The following is a 15,458-nucleotide window of genomic DNA, read 5'->3' as shown; positions in this document are numbered from 1 at the left end:
CCTGGAGGTTTGGAGGTGGGACTTCAAAATCGTACAATGCCTCAGAGTCCAGCCTTCAAAGGAGCCATTTTTGCCTGCAGTTGGTAGGGAGTGGTGCAGGAGTGTCCCTCCTGGGCTATGGGCTATGGCCAGCCCTTACCAGCAACTGTTTGTATTCTGGGGCGCAGACAGGCAGACCACCATCAGTCCTGTGAGTCCGGAAAGTGCAGGAAGATCTATATAAATTTTTATAGCCTGAAACTGTAAATAGTTAACAAGTAAATGGCTGGAGAAACATGGGAACTGTGGTTATTTTTCAGCCTTGGTCTGGCAAATAAAAAAAACAATATAAAAAACCTTACTAAGGCCAAGACTGCTCTACACAGACAGTCTTCCTCTTAGGGTTGGCAGCTTTCCTGTGAGGCTTTTTACCCCATCTCCCTCATGGGGAGTCTGCTATGGGGAGAGAAAGGGAAGATGATTGGAAAATGCTTTGAGACACCTTAGACCTGCTGGGTCACTGCGGCCCATTCCCAGTTCTCTCAGATCTCTCACAGCCCCACATCCCTCACAGGTTGACTATTGTGGGGAGATGAAGGGAAAAGATGTTTGTAAACCGCTTTGAGACTCCTTTGGGTAGTAAGCAATAGGGTACAAAAATCCGTTCTTCTAAGGAGCAACCATGAAAGAAGCGTTTGGGCACATAACGTTTTATCAACAGTGAAAAAAATGGAGAAGAAGGAACCTGTGTACTGTGACTACGCCATGTGTATTAGGGCAGGGGGACATTTCAGTATCTGTGGCCTAATTCACACAAGAAGGGAAATAACGCAGAACTGGGGGGAATTGGTTGCCATGTAATCTCTCCCTAAGAAGAGTCTCCAGTCTGATTTTCCCTGCACATATCTGAAGACAGGGCTCTTGAAAGCTCATCTGTAACCACTATGCCACCATTCCCAAAGGTCCGTCCTCTCCCACACTTCCTGCGGGGGGGCTCCTTCCCATGGGCCTGAAAGCACACCTGCGGCTGAGTCGTCATCGTGGGGGCAAGGGGTGGCTTGCGGCCACCCCCGAGCCAGGTCCCGGCTTTGGCAGTGGGACAGGAGCAGGGCAGCCGCGTCCCTGTTCCTTTCCAAGCGGAGAAGCCTCTTCTGGCAGCCCCCTCACCCACACTGGCCTTACGGCTTTATATTTCTACCGCTCCGCAGGAGTGGTTTACAGATAAGAAAACTAAAAATACAAGTTCTTCCTTTTCACCTTCTACCTGACCCCCAAACCAGTACTATTTAGGATAGCAATTAAGATTCTATGTAGATGTTACAAACTGCACAAATTTATTCATTGGTTATATTTATGCCTTGCCAATTCCAGCACACCTGGCTCCACACAGGGGTGGGTTCCTGGTAATAACTTATAAGGAAATACTCAGATGAGACCAATATGGGGTCTGACTCCAAATAGAGCAAATCTCTCCCCTCCACATGGCTCCAGGCAGTTTCTTACATTGAAAACAGCACAAAGGAGGAGGCAGGAATTCCTCCTTCAGTCATGCAGTGGTCTCGGTCCAACCCAGGCCATTCTGCATGCTTACTCATAGGTTGCCACCAGATGCTCACCACACCACTATAACTGACAGCTGGTATCGTGATGTTGTACAGCTTCCAAGTCAGTCATTTACAGCTGCTCAAACTAGCATCTGTCACGTCTGGAACTGTGGCACAGAGACCCATTATGCATGGGCCGGAATGCCTGCGCTGGCAGCGTCAGGGCATCGTGGAAAATCCCTGATTATGCATGATGCTGCCGCCAGCACAGGTGTGGCCCAGCCTGGCCCAGGCCCACAGAAGGCCCACATTATGGGAACGTGGGATCTTCCACGGTCCCTCAGATACCGTGGACGCAGGTAGGGGCTGGGGCGAGCCGGCGCTGTATATAACTGACAGCACCGGGCCTTTCAGCCAGGCCCCACCCCTGCAGGGACACCGCACACCCCTGCGATCTCTGTGGAGCTGCAGAACCAGCCAGGGCATCCCCCTGCCCTTGCCATGGTGGGAGGGTGTCATGCCGTTCTTGGCCAGTGTGCAGTGGGGCCCCGCCCCCATTGCTGGGCAGTGTCCCAGGCCTCCCAGCCCCGGTGATAAGCTCACACGCTACCCTGGGGCATCTGCATATGCCAGGTGAGCCCCACCCCCGGGCATGCACGGGAAAGGGCGGGGCATCCCACCCCGTCGCAACAGCTCGGCGGCCATCTGGCATAGCAGCTGCTGTGCATAATGGGTCAGAGTGCTACTGCTCTGCCTTCATGCTAAAAACCCACCTGGTAGGGGAATGGGGACCCTAGATTAGGGGTCCCCAACCTTTTGGCACATGGGGGCTGCATCAGCATGCCCAGTGCATAAAGAGGGCCACATCTTAAACCAGAATGTAACAAAATTATTACTCTACTTATTTAGATCAAAAGTAAACATTCAAAGGTAAATGAAGAAATGTTAACTTTAATGCAATCTATTTTGGAACAATATTTTACTGTGGAGGCCTTTTGTTTAGCTACACGTGCTTACCTAGTCAGTGTGATTTTTGTGACTGTTTTCTGTTAGCCAAGGCATTGATGTCCACATGTGACAGACACACTTAAAATGTCATATAAATTTTCATCTTTAAGCCTTGACCTACACTTTGATTTCACAGAAGGAAAAGGTTTGCTCACAGATCTATGTGGTACCAAAGACTGTTAACATGTCTGCAGCAAATTTCTTTAGGTTGATAAGTATATCAGGTAGACCAGAATAGAAATCTTACAGACATTTGTCTTTGTAAATGTCTCCAAGATGATCACTGTTTTCAAATCAATTAGTTCCATCTGAAAAAGGTTACTTGCATCTTTTGATCCTATTTCAAATGGATTCTGAAACATTCTTATTTCCTTTCCAGGCTTATGGCAATCAGTAAATTTATTCTGAAATTACACCTGCAATAGGTTCAGTGCTTTGATGTGTCTTCCAACACTGAATTTTAAGTTCCCATCCTTTTCAAATTTTAGTCCACTGCAGCATGTGAAGTTTGAAAAGTTACCTTCACTAATTTGCTTCACAAAAATGTTTAATTTTGCTTCAAAAGCTTTCAATTTAGTATACACCATAAAGCTTTCCTTTCACCTGCAACCTAAGATTTAATATGTTCAGATGCTCTATGATATCCGCTAAGGAAACCAAATCAAAAATCCATTCAGGGTCAGAAAATGCTTCTTGACCTTTTTCCTTTCTCCTTAAGTAAGATATCCATTTCATGATGAAGACTGAATTTTTTTTTTGAGGACTTTGCCTCTGCTAAGCCACCTGACTTCTGCATGGTACAATACAATATTCTGCATCTATCTCTGAGAGAAAATTTTGAAACTGATGATGAGGAAGGTCATGATGCCTGATGTAATTAATGTTGGATACAATAATACACATCACGCTTTCCCACTGAAGAACCTTACTATACAAGGCTTGCTGATGGATGATGCAGTGAAATTGCATGAGGTGTACTGTTTAATTTCAATATCTCTCCATTCATTTTTGCAACTGCACCAATTTTACTTCCCACCATATTTCTTGCACCGTCAGTTGTGATGCTTTTCAATTTATCCCAACTCAGACCAAGATTTTCTACTAATTTATACACTTACAAGAATATCTTTTCTGCAATTGTGGTGCCTTTCAAAATCTGCAGTGCACACAACTCTTCTGTAATTCCGAAGTTGGAACCTATCCCCCTGATAAAAATTAGTACTTGAGCAGTGTCTATAATGTCATTGCTCTCATCTAATGCCAAAAAAACCCCCTCAAAACATTTTGACTCAAAACTATGTTGTCAAGTTCTTCAACTTGCCTGGTGATTGTAGATGCAGATAAACTGACATAACTAATACAAGATACCTTCTCAGGACACATTTCCTCCATTACTTTAACCATGCACTTTTTAACAAATTCACCATCAGAGAATGGTCTACCACTCTCAGCAATACATTTAGCAATATGATAGCTGGCCCTCACAGTAGACAGGTTCTCTCCAACATGCTTTCTAAATCTATTTTGCTGCAAAAACACTGATTTTTAAGAGAGTTTATCCTGCTCACTCGCAGTCTCCTTGATATATTGATTCAAAGTACTCCTTTAATACTGAGAGAGTTTCAAGACATATCAGGCAATCTGCTTTATCCTTGTTTAAAACAAATTATTACTCAGTAGTCATCAGCAATTTTTCATTTCTTTGAAACAGACATGTTACAGGGTATTTAGCAGAGCAGCAGTAGCAGAGTTTCAATGTTATCCTTGAACAAATAAAAATATGAGTAGTATAATTTTAGGGGCCCAACTCCTCCCATTCCCATTCCACTCTAGCTGCTATTTGCTCTGGATTTTCAATCTGATCATCTCAAAAAAGAGAAACCTCTGCCCCTCCCCCCCAGCTCCAAATCCACCACAGTTCTCAGAAGCACTGGGCTAGATACACAGGATAGGAACAATTAAAAACAATGGATTGTGTATCTGGCTTACCAGATGGTAGAATTGTAATTTGCAATCCTAAAGTACATTGAATACTATGGCATTTATGTCTTAATAAACACAGTCCCTTGAAGTATAAATATGCACCTGCTCATATGTTTTTAATACGTTAAAAATTGGGGGCTCCAAAAAAGAGCAAGTAGACAGAAAGAGTGAAAGAGGGCAGCCTTCCACCTGGGACAGAGGATATGCCATTAAGTTGGCCTCAAATTCTATGCGGGGTGCACGTACACATCACTGCTTGCCAGCGAAGCCTCAATCATGAGAAGTAGAATGGCAGCCAGAGGGAGGGGAACTTGGCTGGAGGAAGATGTGAGAAGGGGAAGGCCACAAGCTTCCCTGCTAAGAGAGTACTCAAGGGGCCACTCACAGGCTCCTGCAATCACAGATGTATTAGAAGACTCCTAGCCGGAGTGAAGAAGGGAGGAGGCAGAAGCAAGCAAGGCCGGAAGTCAGAGCAACCAGCTCTTGTGGTGGAAGGAAGAATGCTTTTGCTTGCAGCAGCAACCTCACCAGTAACTTTAGAAGCCACTTGCTTTGATGGGTGGAGCCTCTAGAAATGTTCAGTATGCAACACACTTTGTATCCCTTTTTTGCAGAAATACCTGATATTTTCCTGTCCTTTTCCCGGCTTTTTTTTGCAATAGCAGATCTCACATCTCCTGAACCATTCACACAGTGACTTTACCTTCCTTATCTGTAAACCGCTCCGCGGGAGCGGAATAAATAAAGCTCTAAGGGCTAAGTGGGAGGAGAAATGGGTGGGGCCTGTCCATGATAAAAATTCGGAAGGGTCGCTTATTGGCCCCTCCGAGTGCCACTCAGGGGTCAAGTGGCCCGCCCTAGACTGGCTGCGAAGATGTGGCGGCCCTGCTCCTTTCCCGGCGATGACCCAGGGACCAGGCCTGGGGAGGGGGGTACCAGGAAAGGAGCAGGGCCACCGCATCGAAGACGCGGCAGCCCTGCTCCTTTCCGGCCGCCAAGGCGGGAGCCTTGCCAGGCGGGAGCCTTGCCAGGCGGGAGCCTTGCCAGGCGGGAGCCTTCCTGAGCCTCCCCACCAGCCTTCCCCCCAGAGGCCGCAATTGCGGCCCTGCCCGCCACTCCCACGGCCAGCCGCCCATCATCACCGGCCTCCTGGAGGCGCCACTGTGATGGACAAGGTAAGCCATGCCACCCACCCAAACACACCCACCCTCCCTGCTCTTGCCTCCCCCCAACTCCCCCCCCGAATTATTGCCGCTCCACGCCTGTTTCCCCCTCCCAACAACCCCCCATCCCCTCAAGTCACCGCCGCACTCCCCCCCGCCGCCGTCTTTCCCCCCAACGCTCAAAACTCCCCACCCCTCCCCCCACGGATCCCCCTGCCCACACACCCAACCATCTTCCCCCAGGCGACCCCGCGATACGTGCACCCACCCCTCTCTACCCCACACTCCCACCAGTCCTCATCTTCCACACACACCCCGAACACTCGTGCCCGCACTCCCCCCAACCCGATGTGGAACCCCCACCCCACTCACCACCATTCTGAGTGTCCTCCAGACCCCTGGGACAGCCTCACTCCAACATGGATGGGGCGACGCTGCCCCTGTGGCAAACTGGACACCCCTGCGCACTCCGCGCTCGCCCGGAGCCTTTGCCCGGCCCTGACCACAGCCACGCTGCGTCCTACATGCAGCGGGCCTGGCCCTGGGCCCTCTGCCTGCTGATGTAGCCTTCTGCGAGGCCCACGGACACCATCGCCACCTCCTGCATGCGCCGCTGCTGTTTCTGGGCGCGCAGGTACGTGCAGTGCCAGCCGGAGACTTCTGCTGAGCCCTCAGGCAACCTGGACGCATCATCCTTGGCCCCGCCAGAAGTCAGAACACGATTCCGTGCATGCCTACAGTCGTCTTCTGGTGCGTCCAGGGACAAAAAAACTTCATATTATGGGTCTGGTCATCTCAACCCTTAGCATGCAAGACGAAAGGACGATACTAAAGCTAATATCACAGAGACTAGAAGATCAGGATACATAGATTCTGGGCTCCTCTAACAACAGTGTATGTTCTCCCCGCTTCTGGGTTATTCCCTTATCTTACAAATCCATGCCCATGTATCTCCAAATTTTGGAGACACACCAATTAAGAAGAGCATTTCTAGTAGCTCACTTAAACATCTTTCCCTCAAATGTCACCCAAGGTAGAATTTTGAAGATCCCTCCTCAGGAGAGATACTGTTTACATGGATGTCGTGTCCCTGACACGTTGCACCATATACTTTTGGTGTGTCCTAAGTTTGAAGTATTTCGTCGCCCGTTAGCTAATTATCTAAAGAAATTGAAATTGAAATTCAGCTGTGTTAATGAGAAACACTGGATTAAAATGATACTAAATGTGAGGGACAGCAACTATTATAAAAGTAGCAAAGTTTTTACTGGCAATTTAGAGCCAGTTTGGTGTAGTGGTTAGGAGTGCGGACTTCTAATCTGGCATGCCGGGTTCGATTCTGCGCTCCCCCACATGCAACCAGCTGGGTGACCTTGGGCTCGCCACGGCACTGATAAAACTTTTCTGACCGAGCAGTGATATCAGGGCTCTCTCAGCCTCACCCACCCCACAGGGTGTCTGTTGTGGGGGGAGGAATGGGAAGGCGACTGTAAGCCGCTTTGAGCCTCCTTCGGGTAGGGAAAAGCAGCATATAAGAACCAACTCTTCTTCTTCTTCTTCTTCTTAAAATGAAAATCTTTTATGATAGATTTTACATCTGAAACTGTTTGAAGTTTTCATTTTATGCTTTGCAATTTTATGCCAATAAAGGTACTCTGATGATGATGATGATGCGCCCAGGCTGCCCCAGGGCCCAGCAGAAGCCTCCGGCCGGTGCCGCACATTCCTTTGGCGGGCCCAGAGACAGCGTTGCTGCGCCCTGGAGCCACCGCACCTGCCCCTGCACCAGCCAGAAGCCCCCCGGATGCTGACGAGCTGGCCGGCCCCCGCCTCTTCGCCCTCCGCCTACCTCCGCCTACCTTCAGGTAAGCTGGTGGGGGGGGGGACTCCTTTGTCCCTTCCCCTTCCCCCCTTCAAAGCCCATATACATACATAGTTTCAACATGGTGAGGGGGAGTTAAAAAGCTGAGTGGTTATAGGTGCCTGAGCTTTGGCACCTAGAATGGCCAAAATGCTAATATGGAGGATAAGAACAAGAGGGGGGTGGGGGCTGACAGAAGGAACCATGGAGACCAAAACAAGCAATGTTGCTATTGTCTTTTTTGCAAGAAAGGGGCAGGATGAACAGCAGTAGATGGCACCTTCTGAGTCAGGAAGAACAGTATGAGGGAAAATGCCCTGAGGGTGAAACTAGCAGACAAGCAGGTTGGAGGGCCACACAGAAAGAGGTTGGGGGCCATATGCGGCCCACTGACCTCAGGTTGTGGACTCCTGCTCTAGATAAAAGGCTCTTTGCCCAACAAGAAAGCACCAAGGCCAAACAGCCCAGGGGAGAGAACAAGTACCAACTTTGGCGTGAGGGTGAAAAAGCAGGGGGTTGAGAGAATGCTAAGATTTCCTAAGCATGCTAGGATTTTGGTAGGTATGCTGACCCTGATAAAATGATTAATGCAACAAATCATTTCACACATAATTTTTAACTGTCTGTTCTGTCTAACCAAAATTAACTTCAGGAATCCGGAAAAAATAGACGAAAGGAAGAGACACCTGAGCATAGAAACGTATCATTTTCACATCAAAAAGAGCCAATTAGTACAAACAAGTACCCGAAACATATGAAAAGAAATGTCTACATTAATATTCCCTGCAGAACAGTTTTTGAGAGTATCTAAAAAGCCAGTTTGCAGAGATTCATCACATGGTTCATTTATATTTCCACAGCTGTGTTGTGGGTTGGAAATACGGTTGGGTGCTTCGGCGTCCATAGCAGCTGGTCCTGCCCGGCGCTGGCTGCTTCGGACGGGAACGGCCACTTCAGGTGCCGAAGTGCCCAACCCTAGTTGGGAGGTTGCAACTGTCCAACAACCCAGTTGGCCAACTGATTTTGTCCAGTGCCTCCTTCCTCCTAACTAATCAAGGAGGGAAAACTGCATTAAGGTCTCCAGTCATGACTGACTCTACATCAGTTCTTTCCAAAAGTTTTTGAAAAAGATTGTCATAGAACGTGTCTTTTGTATTGTTAGGTGCATAAATATTTGTTAAAAATAGATTCTTTCCATCTGGTAGCTGAATCCTAAGTGTCATAAACCAACCTTCTGGGTCTCGTGTTAGAACATCAGCTTTGAGACTTGGATTAACTCAGAGCAAATGGCTTAACGCTATAAAAAATCACACACCCCGCCATTCCTCACCTCCGCGCTCTCTGGCTTTCTTATCCCGCTACTTGTCACTCAGCACGGCTGATTAAAATGGAGGAGAGAGACTCACTATACCCACATGTCTCTCCCTGCCTGTCAATCATGGCAGCAAGCCAATCATCTTTTTTCCCAGTCTTAAAGGGAAAGCGATCTTTTTTAAAAGTGAAACTTCTCCATTGCTAAGCCTATGCATCTACTCATAAATGCATAGTGCTTATTTTAATGACACCCCCCCCCCAGCTTTCAACATTAGGAGAAGTAAAATTTTCACCTTGGGGGGGGGATTTGAGAGGCATGCTTGAGTATCAACTATTGGGGGAAACTTTTTTTGTACTTCCTGGTTGGAACAATGAGTATGCATTGCTCCAGGCACTTTGCTAAAGAAAAAAAAGCCCATTGCCGGGAGAAGGGAGAGGGAAGCGGGGTGGGCGGGCACCTAAAATGGGGATCTCGCTACTTTGTTTCCTTTGATTATGCACAGCCATTTTGAGAGGGATTGCTGGCTGCTGTCCTGCTACTCTCACTACAAAGCTGGGGGAATCCAGTTTTCAGGATTCCCTTAGCTAGCACTTTAAATTGAAGAATGCAGCTGCCAGTTTTCTGTTGGGAAACTGGATGCAGATGGCATCATTTGAAACATCAAAAAAAAATGGCGTCTGCAAAAGGTAAGTGATTCACTATATTTTCTGGGTGTGGAATGACCCCCAGTATACTGCTACTCCTCTTTTTTACTGTGGCCAATGCAACAAAAACTTTCCCGAGCCTTTTCGTCTTAATCACCTTCACATGCTGTTGTTTAATGTTTCTTGTAGGTAAATAATATCAGTTTGAATCTTTCTCAGCTGATTAAAAAATGTGATCTTTTAGCTGATGCATTTAGTCCATTAACACTTCCTAAGAAAATCTTTACTTTCCCCAATATCCATATTACTTGACCCTTCTTCTCCCTTAAATTGCTATTGGCTTATTGGCTGGCAAGTCCCTCCCCTAAAGCAGTGGTCCCCAACCCCAGGGCCGCGGCCCGGTGTCGGGCTGCAAAGGCCTCGGCGCCGGGCCACGGCTCCCTCTTCCTGCCCCCCCCCCACAGCAAGAAGCTCGCCAGGCCGCGAGCAAATCAGCCGCCAAAGTGGGCTGCTTTTGTGCCGGGGCTGCCGCGCGTGCACGGGGGCTGGGGTCGCCCCCTCCCTGCACCCCGGCGCAGCGGTTCGCAGCCTGACAAAGGTTGCGGACCACTACCCTAAAGGAATGTCTTCTGAGAACCTGCAAACAGTTATGGGCTTATATGCTTCTTCTGATCAAATATTTGATAATTAGTCATTTGCTTATTTGCTTATTTTGTTTGTTTGATTTCTGAGCTGCCACTCTCACACCAGGCTGGCTCGTGGCGGTTTGCAATAAAACAGCAGTGATCCCCGGGCAGCATGAAATCCTACTAAACTCACCCCCAACACACCAGTCCAGCATGGACCCAAGTGGCCCCCCCATCTACTCGCCGCCTACAGGCCTTGGGAAGTACTCCTCTGACCCTAGATGTTCAGGGGCTTCTGAGGAGGGACCCACAGCCTTGCTCCAACCAAACCCTGGCCCTGCTGAACTGTGTCAGTTCCATTAGGGCCCTCAGCGCTTTTGGGCACTCATTCCCCCAGGTTGGGGCGAGGGTGGAAAAGGCCCCGGGCCCTGGTCGAGGCCAGGCACACCCCCCCCCAGGGGCCACCAACAAATTCAAACCCACAGTGTGAAGGGCCCTGTGGGGTGAGGGGGATAAGGAGATAGGCAGTCCCTCAGATATGTGAGGGCCAGATTGCAGATGAACCTTGAACTTGATCCAGAATGCAGCTGCCTCAGCACTGGCTGGATATGGATTCTCCAGGATGACCTAGTGAGGACTCCAGCAGCTGCATTTTGTACCAATAGTAACTTCTGGGTCAAGGACAAGGAAAGGCCCATGTAGAGCAAGTTACACCAGTCTAGCCTGGAAGTTACTGTCACTGTAGCCAGGTGCTCCAGGGACAGGTAAGGCACTAGTAGCCTTGCTTGGCATAGATGAAAAAATGCCACCTGAGCTACCCTTGCAATTTGCACCTCCATTGACAGGAAGGCAACAAAGATCACGCCCACATTTCTGGCTGTAGGCACAGCCTCAAGCTATACCCCATCCAGAAAAGGGAGATGCACTTCCTGGTCTAGTCCCTCTCTACCCAGCCACAGGACCTCCATCTTGGAGGCATTGAATTTCAGCCAACTCTGCTTGAGCCATCCAGATACTGCTTCCAAACTTCTAGCAAATGTTTCCGGGGGGGGAGCCCAGCCCACATTTTAATTGCTTGGTAACATTTTGTGATAGCATCCATAAAGTCTTGAACAGTTTTACACTTTCAAAGCCAAGAAACTTCTATGTTGGATTATGATTGTGAAACCCACATTTTTATTAATCATCTATGTACTGATGACAGTCCTGGAAATGTTATTTTGCAAGGTGTTTAGCTGAGAGTTTGAAGGAGCCTTATCGGGCTTTAAATCAAAACAGAAAGCAAGGAGGATACTAGAAGCAGTGTGGATAATGAATGCTTAGATCTCTGGCAAAACTACTCTGGGTGGGAAGACAGGCGTCTTCAAAGGAAAAAAAATCTTCAAAATGGAATGGAAGACTTCAATTGTTTCCTGAAACAGATTTTGAAATGAGAGGGGGGGGGGGAAGAAAAAAGAAGGATGTGTGCATTATTAATCAGAAAAACATTCTGTGAATTTTAAATGTGAGTCTGTTATTTCCTACTGGACATAGCGTTCCTCAGAGCTTGACAAGGTGGTGATCCCAGCCCCAAAACAGATGGTTTTTTAAAAAGTTCCTACAGATCTTCCCTCCTAAGGCATCTTTAAAATCCTGCCAGATTTGCAATGAAGATCTTCATACATATGAAAAGGAAGATGTTATTTTAGAATTCTGCTTAACTCTGAAGCATAAACAACACTCAGCTACATCTTGCCTTGTGATGTCTTGTTGCCAACACATCTGCTGTCGTGAGGCTGCCTTTTAAGCCGAATCGACTCCTTGGGTGAGTGTTACGCAAGCTTACAAGATCTGCCTAGTTCATAATGCTCTCCAGATCTCATAGGCAATGTGGCATGTAGGTATTAATGATTACCTTTTTGCCTTCGCCCCCCCCCACACACACTTTGTTCTGGCTATTAAATATGCATTGTTTGCATATGTACCTTATCAAGGCACATACATGCCCTGATTAAAAACACTGCACAAAATAGTTTTTGTGCTGTGATTTAATGAGCAAAATCAAGTAACCTGCACAGGATTTTTCTAAAAATCTCAAACCTGACAAGCTGTGCATGTTTAAATTCTTCAATTAATTTTAGAAAAAAATTAGATTAAACCAGAAGTCCAGCAAGGCATAACACGTCAGAATCAACAATAATGAAATAAAACAATAATGAAATGATCCAAGGAAGTCAGCATGGATTTGTCTCCAACAGGTCCTGTCAGACCAACCTGGTTTCCTTTCTTGACCAAGTAACATCACAAAGAGCTCACCTGAATTTCCTTGGAGAGGAGGTGATATCTGTTACTGGGAAGGGAGATATCTGAAAACACTCGCAGTCACAGGGGAAGCCAACCTCCCCCCAAAACTGGAGACTTATTGAAATGACATCACAAAGGGCTCACCTGAGTTTCCTTGGAGAGGATGTGATGTCTATTACTGGGAAGGGAGATATCTGAAAACACTAGCAGTCAAGGTTGCACTTACCTGTAACTGTTGTTCATCGAGTGCTGTTCTGTGCAGTCACACATGGGTTCTGCGAAGATCGCAGGCCTGCTTTGGAGAAATAACTAGCCAGCTTAAAGCTCAAAACACTCCCAAGAGTGCTAGCCCCTCCCTTCACAGGGTGACTTTCCCGCCCAAAGTCACGTGATGTGGGAGGAGCTAGCAATCTCCCCTCAGTCCTAACCCCTTGCCGCTGGAAACCATTTCCAATCAATACGTAGCGGCCCAGCGGGGATGGAGGGAGGGTTGTGTGACTGCACAGAAGACCACTCGATGAACAACAGTTACAGGTAAGTGCAACCCTGTTTTCATCTTCGTGGGTTCTGTGCAGTCCCAAATGGGAGATTAACAAGATCACTCACCGTGGAGCTGGGGTGGGCTAAGTGCGCAGTAGTGATTGGAGTACTGCTTTCCCCACCGCCGCATCTCTAGTAGAGTCGACGTCCAGGGAATAGTGTCGGACAAAGGTCCCCGGTGTCGACCAGGTAGCCGCCCTGCAGATGTCGGCCATGGGAAGCCCTGCCGTGAACGCTGCTGACGTCGCTTGAGCTCTGGTTGAATGCGCGGTAATCCGCAAGGGGCAATCCAGCTTGGAAAGTCTATATGCATGCCGAATCGCCTGCGCTATCCAACGTGAAAGTGTCTGAGAGGTAGCTGTCTTACCCTGATTGACACCTCTGAAGCATACAAAAAGTGATTTATCTTTCCTGAATTGTCGAGTTCTGTCCAAATAAAATAAAACGGCCCCTCTAATGTCCAAAGTGTGCATCTGTCTTTCAAAGTGCGATGATGGACTTGGAAAGAAAACCGGGAGGGTCAGGGACTGTCCTAGGTGGAATCTAGAAACCACTTTAGGCAAAAAGGCCACACTAGGTCGTAGGATCACCTCATCTGTAAACAGCTGTAAAAAGGGGGGCTCCATAGACAAGGCCGCCAGTCCCCCCCCCCACCTGTCGTGCTGATGTAATAGCCACAAGAAAAGAAACTTTGTATGACAAAAAAGACAGATCGGTTGTAGCCAGAGGTTCAAATGGTTTATGGGTGAGAGTTGATAAAACAAGAGACAAACTCCATTGAGGAACCAAAGGGGAAACTGCGGGAAACAAATTCTATAAACCCTTTAAAAACACACGTAATATTGGATGCGAGAAATTTGGCTTGCCATCCACCAAATCATGTGAGGCCGAAATAGCGGCTAAGTGGACCCTGATCGAGGAATTGGACAGGCCTGACTCCTTTAAGGAAGTTAAGTAAAAGCGTATGTTAGGAATGCCAAAAGAAAGTGCAGTGCAGTCATTTAAAAGGGCCCATTGCTCAAATTTGACCCATTTACACAAATATGAACAACGAGTCGAAGGTCTCCTTGCCGACTCCAAAATGAGTGTCACTGAAAGGGCACCAGAGGTTGAATGTGCCACGCTGTCAAGTGGAGGGGGTGCGGATTGGGATGCAGGAATTTCCCCCAATGCAACAGGTTGGTTTGGCAGGGTAGGTGCAGAAGTTGACCCTGAGCCAGCCGGAACAGGGCAGGGAACCAGGTCTTTTTGGTCCAGAAGGGTGCTATTAATATGGCGTGAGTGCTTCCGAACAGAAGCCTCGCTACTACTCGCCCCGCCAGGCCGAAGGGAGGGAAGGCGTAGAAAAAGGATTTCTCCCATTGGTACTTGAAAGCGTCTCCCAGAGATCTGGCTTCCACTCCCCCCCCTGGGGCAAAAATTGGAGCCACTTTGTATTTGCGGCCGTCGCAAACAAATCTATGGTGGGTGTCCCCCATTTTCGAAACACTGGTTCGAGATAACGGGTAGCTAGGGACCACTCTTGTAGCCGGTTGACATCCCAGCTTAGGGCGTTAGCCCTGGTGTTTTGGTCTCCTGCTATGTGGACTGCTGACAATTGAATGTTGTTGACGGCAGCCAAATTCCCTGCATAATGTTACTGATCTTGTGCAGCCTTGCTCCCGAAGTAGCCTTGCTACTCGTTTCCCTTTCAGAGTATCTGTAAATGAAAAAAGAGCATTCCGTACTGCCCGAAGCTCTAGTAAATTAATATGTAAGGATGCTTCATGGGAAGACCAAACACCGCATGAAGAAAATTCTCCGCAGTGTGCGCCCCAGCCACACAGAGAAGCGTCAGTGTACAAAATCAACTCCTCCTTTTGGGGTCCTAGAGGGACACCTCTTGAAAGGTTTGTAGGATCAGCCCACCAAGACAAGGAGTGTGCCACTCGTCTTGGAATGGAAAAACAATTCCACATGCTCACCAAATGAGGTTTACAAACTGAAAGAAACCATAACTGCAACGGACTCATATGTAACCTAGCATGTGTTGTGACTGCTGCAGTGGATGCCATGTGGCCCAGCAGGGATTGTATGTGATGAACAGTTTGGTGTCTATAAAACATCGTCCTCTGGGCCATAAGTGATAATTTCGCCACTCTGTTGTGTGGAAGAAAGGCCATGTTCGCATCACTGTCTAAAAGTGCCCCAATAAACTCAAGGGATCGAGTAGGAACCAGGATAGATTTTTCTGAATTAATGTTAAACCCCAAGGAATGTAGGAGATTCACGGAGATAGTAATTGAAGAGCACAGCTCCTCTTGGGAATGCCCAACTAACAACCAGTCATCTAGGTACGGATAAAGCAATACGCATTGAGTACGTAGATGTGAAACCACCACGTTTGTAACCTTAATGAAAACTTTCGGGGCAGAGGCTAAACGAAACGGGAGAATGGTGTATTCGTAATGCAAACCAGCTGCATAAAACCGTAGGTATCTGGTGCAGGCTGGATGAATGGCGATGTGGAAAT

This window comes from Paroedura picta, chromosome 10, assembly GCF_049243985.1.
Source record: "Paroedura picta isolate Pp20150507F chromosome 10, Ppicta_v3.0, whole genome shotgun sequence".
NCBI lineage: Eukaryota > Metazoa > Chordata > Lepidosauria > Squamata > Gekkonidae > Paroedura > Paroedura picta.
Note: the sequence above shows the minus strand (reverse complement) of the source record.